Genomic DNA, 5,586 nt, shown 5'->3' with positions numbered 1-5,586 from the left:
TTATTATGTGACATATATTGTTCTTTAGGTGAATTGCCTAAAATAATCCTCACACTAAAACTATAAGATATGTACCATTTTAATCCTCATTTTCTAGATAAAAATTGGGGTTTAGAGAGGTTAAATATTTTAACCAAGTCAACTCAGATAACAAGTGACAGAATCTGGATCTTCAAATATTATACAGTATTATATTACATTGCTTTAGACAATCCATTAAAAGAAATGCCAGGGCTTAGAGAAACAGCAAACTCCAGGGCCGGGAAAGGAAATGCATAAGATAAACCTGGAACATTTTATTGTACCTAAAGTAAAGAAGGGCTCAAAAAATGATGGAGACATCATTAAAGGGAGCCAGCTTAAAGGGCCACAAACTGTACAACTGAGCACCAAAATATATACAGATTAGCAACTGATTATAACAGACTATAATAAACCCATTGAAAACAAAATAACATTCCATATAAACAAATAGTGAGGAAGATGGGAAAGCTCTTCTTTACAATGCCAACTAATAAATATAAAAGGATGATAATTAGAAAACCACCAATTTGTGGTTTTCCGCAACGGATTAGGCAGGAATCATCAATAGATGCTAAAACTAGTGGATGAGAGTTAGTGAGGAAAAAATGATATTTACATAGTCTTGAAATATCTCCCCACAGAATACATATCAATTCAAATTTTACAGTGAAGAAACCTGACAGACATCATTTTAGCCAAAGTGATCAAAGCCACCAAATGACTACCAACAATGGCAGGAACCAAAATCTGCATCTCCTCAGCTGCACTGAACTTGATTTCGCTTCTGAGGTATTTCCACCCAAAATGCATAATCTAAACCTAATTATGAGGGAATATCAAAGAAATTTAAATTGATGGATATTCTGTAAAACAATAGTTTGAATTCTTCAAAAATGTTAATGTCATGAAAGACAAAAGCAGCCTGAGAAATAATTCCAGATTAAAAAAGACTAAAGTCACATGAAAGTTAAATTCAGCCTATGATTCTAGACTGGCCTCTGGACCAGAAAAAATAACTGCTATTAAGACCATTGTTTTCTTATTGGGGCAATTGGAGAAATCAAAATACAGTCCACAGACTGGATAACAATATTGTTTCAGTGTTACATTTCCTGCTTTTGATCACAAAACTGTGTGTATGTGTGTTTTCTTAAGGTAAGTACCCTTGTTCTTAGAAAAAATAAACCAAAATATTTAGGAGTGAAGGGGGTATATGAGCAGCAACTTACTTTCAAATGATGAAAAAAATATGTAATCTGTATATACAGAGAAAGTGAGAATGATAAAGCATATTTGGCAAATGTTGACAATTGGTGAATCTGGGTAAAGGGTATTCAGGAATTCTTTGCCCTATTTTTACAGCATTTTTCTTATTTTAAATGATTTCAAAATTAAAACTTTATTAAGACATTCAAGCGGAAGGATAAAATAAACCTTAATTTTGAAAAGACAATAAAAAAGGGGCTTGAAAAAAATAGAGGCTTTAAATCTGCCTTATATGCTAGAATTAGAATCCAGTAACTTCTGTGGAAAAAAGAGATGCTTTTACTTTTCAATAAAACATTGAGTTTATATTTTTTTCATTGATAAAGAAAACATAAATTTAAAAATCCAAGTAAGATTTGAACTACAGCTCTGATTTTTGCTTTCCGACTGTAGCTGCAGATTTGCTCACAATGACTTAATATGAAAATTAAGTTCCTACAGTGGAACTGTTTTACATTTATCAATTTCTTGTTATTTCCTCTTTGGTATTACAAATATGAAAAAATAAAAAAGCATGAGTTCCTAATATCCCATTTACCAAACTATCTGACATAGTAAAACTAAGAATTTAAGTACTTACTCCATTTTGAAGATTAATATTTTTAACCAACCTTTATCTAATAGATCATACTTACAAAATTTGTCCATATTCAAAATCATCAAAAAGTACTACCAAATTTCAAAGAGGCGATATTATAGTTTATGGTCCCTGACCAAAATGCAATTAAATTAGGAATCAGCCATTTAAAAAAAGTTAAGTCATGTATTTAGAAAATGAAAATATATTATTGCTCAAACAATCCATAAAGAGGGAAGTTTGAAATATTTAGAATGACAAAGAAAATAATAATAAAACTTGTAAAGTGTAGCTGAAATAGTACTCAGATGGAAATTTACATTTCTTTTAATTTATTAAGCAACCAACTTAAAGGCTTAAAAAGATCATTGAAAAACTCGAAGGAAGAAGAAAAGTAAAAGAACTAATGAAATAAAAAAAAAATCAAAATAACAACTGGTTTTAAGTGTCTTGCTTGAAGTATGCATCTAATAAATAAAGCGGCATTGTTAGCAGAGTGGAAAATGCATGAATTTTTTTTTTTAGGCTCAGTCTCAGCTCTCACACTTACTAGCTGTGTGACCTTGACCAAGTAACTTAATCTCTTTGAGCTTCAGTGTCCTCATCTGAAAAACAGGTATACTGAGATTTTCAGGGTTATGTTAGGAGTAAATTAGCTACAATGGAAGTGAAAATCATCAAATCCACCAAGTTAAATGCTCTCCAGTTTAAACATAAACACTGAATACTCCTAATCACACACACACACACACACACAATCAATTTTAAATAGTTTAAAGGTCACCTTATAACCTATTGAAACGTAGTTGTAACAGAAAATATGGTCTTTTCTACCCATAGTACCTGCTATATTTTAGAATACCCAATATCATTTTCCTCTTCTTTCTTAGAAGTTGAAGGTGGTAATGTGCCCAACTAAAAATACATTCTCAGTCTTCTTCTCATGTAGGCTGACCATATGATATAATTCTGGCCAATGAAATGCAAGCAGACATTGTTGGGCTGAGCTACCAGATTTCGCTAATAAATGTCCTTTTCCCCTTCTCCCCATTTCTTCATGTTCAGAGTATGGTTGTAATGGTCAGAGCTGCTTGTCTCCATGTTATCTGCTTTATTACTATATTCAGTATTCAATACCGTATTATATTTCCTAAGGGCTGTGCTATTGAGAGGCACTGGACTAGTCATCCAAATAAAAGAAATTGTGTTATTATTTCAGCACACTATAGCAATAGGCCACCAGTAAAAATACTGCTTAGCCACATCAATGAGCCTGACAAAAGAAAATTTTGTTTAGTATTCCTTTTGTATCTTCGCGTTGAAAAGAGAGCCAAAATGTATGAATTTCTCGAGCAAATTTACCTTAATGTCTCTATGCCTTAATTTTCTCATCTGTAAAACAGGAATAGTATATCTACTTAATTAAATGAGTCAAGACATGAAAGATTGTTAAGACACTACCCAGCACAAGGTTAGCACTCAATCAGTGTTAGGGAAAAAAACAGTTCACTGATTTCTTAAGACAAATTAAGGTTTCTTCCTCCAAAATAGATAACACATAATTCTCACATAGTAGAAGTGAAAAGTATCACAGCATAAGTTCAATTTAAAACAGAAAAATAAAGTGTTTAATTGTTAAGAAAAACTTTTCTAAAATTAATAATAAGTAATAACTTCATTAATTTATTTACTCATCCAGCAAACACTGAATACCCACTACGTATAAGGCACTAATCCAGGCACTGGAGACATCCTAGTAGATGACAGAAAATAGTAAGCATAAACCTTCAAATGTAATTTAAATTATATAAAATTACATTAAAATAAATATTACAAAAAGAAATGGGATTGTGACAGAGATCTGCTTCATTCAATTAAAAATTAAGAAGTAGGTTATATTGGTTTTGAATGACAGCTTATAACCTTTTAATTTAAAAAATAATGTTTCTAAGTATTTTTAAAGTTTTTCTCTTATATTGTCTTTAACCTAAAAATTATTGCAATATATGACTTAAGCCAAGTGTCTTGAAAGTAAATAAACATATTTTTTTTATTAAGGCACCAAATGTTTCAAGAAATTACCATCTTTTGGCATTACTGGTGATTCTCAAAGATAAAACCGATTATGTGCACTGATGCATTATGCTTAATCCAGACAACAATTGTACACTTCTTCCTGCCACCAAGTTTTCTGCTGGTTAAAAAAATAAATCGGATTTCTTCTTCCACCTTCATGAACACATTATGTCAAGCTCAAAAAGTCAATTTGTGACCTCACCATCTGCCATGATCTCATGTCAGTGTCAGACAATATAACTCTCACAGATGGTCTGGTCTCAAAATGCAAGCCCTTTTCCTTTCCAATCACAATTTAGCAGCTCTGGTCACAAAGCCTTTTAAAATGGTACAACATTAATCAAAATACAAGGAAGAAAGCACAAATAATTATAAATAAATTTATAGAACTGACATCAGGGTTTGTAGACTTTCTAATGCTGCTAGTGTTATGCTCCTAAAAATGAAATTTCAGCAAAGGCAGCATATTTAAATGGAAGACATTACTAGTTTTAAATATGTGCTCATGTTTCAAAGCTTGGAAAATATACAAAACATAGAGTAAAAAAGAAATATCAGCCATAACCTAACCTCTAAGAGTCACTTACAATAACTTTTTGGCATAACTTCCCTCAGTATTCTCTTTCTGCATTCTATCTTTTGATAAGTAATATTAATTAGAAGATATTTCATAGAAAGTGACAGTATGTATCTTTTTCTTAGGTGACAAGCATATCCAGGCACTCTCCTAAGTGATCCACATGTATGATCTCATATAATTCACACTACACTCTATCAGCTAAAAATTACTGTTTGCATTTTACAGATGACAAAAAGAATTTAAAAAGTTGAAGTAATTTGCCCAGTTAACTGTGCGAATGGCAATGACAAACTATCAACCCAGGATCTCAGAATAACAGACATGTTCTTAATGACTATGCTAATTTACAAAATGTACTGGACTTGAGATATAATAAACATATTCTTAAAATATAACAAAATATATAATTACTATTACAATAGCTCCATATACAAAGATAACTTTCTGTTCTAAAAGAATCCTTCAAAATTTCCTATAGGACAAGTCATATATCATTGGATTGGGTTTAACTCTTTTTAGTTCCTTTTTCTTTTAGTTCAGTATTAAATTAAAATTTTCTTTACTTTTTTGATCGCTTCTCGGCCTTTTGGCTAAGATCAAGTGTAGGTAGTAAACATCCTTGTTTATTTTTTTTACAGCTACATAGTATTCTTTTACATCATTATACCATAATTTATTTCACTACTCCCCCACTGAACATTTAGAGTTCCTGCTTCCAAATTAGTGACAGTAAACACGTTTTAATGACCCACTCCTTCATGTTTGATTTGGTCTTTCCTCAAAAACATGTTCTTTTTGCCTCGGGACCTCTGCACATGCTGTTCCCTCTCCCTGGAACTTCCACCAATGGTTAACACCTCTCCTTTCAAATCTCATCTCAAATATCACTTCTTCAGAGAAAACTGTCCTGCTCCCACTACCCAAATTAGGTCAGGGGTCTCTACTTAATGCTCTCCTACTTTCTCCTTATAGTACACATCGAGTTGTCATTACCTATTTATTTGTGTGATTATCAGAATGTGGTCTATTTCTGCCAACAAAAGTGTAAGTTCCACGAGGGCAG

The 5,586-nt window shown here is 31.9% G+C and overlaps 1 pseudogene; it reads left to right on the top strand.

The window, feature by feature from the left end:
- The first annotated feature begins 5,093 nt into the window (after nucleotides 1-5,093).
- LOC111738120 lies at nucleotides 5,094-5,263 on the top strand (annotated as a pseudogene).
- The last annotated feature ends 323 nt before the right edge of the window (nucleotides 5,264-5,586 follow it).

The sequence above is a fragment of the Pteropus vampyrus genome, unplaced genomic scaffold (assembly GCF_000151845.1).
Source record: "Pteropus vampyrus isolate Shadow unplaced genomic scaffold, Pvam_2.0 Scaffold35, whole genome shotgun sequence".
NCBI classification, from domain to species: Eukaryota; Metazoa; Chordata; class Mammalia; order Chiroptera; family Pteropodidae; genus Pteropus; species Pteropus vampyrus.
Note: the sequence above shows the minus strand (reverse complement) of the source record. Positions and strands in the feature narration are given on the sequence as shown.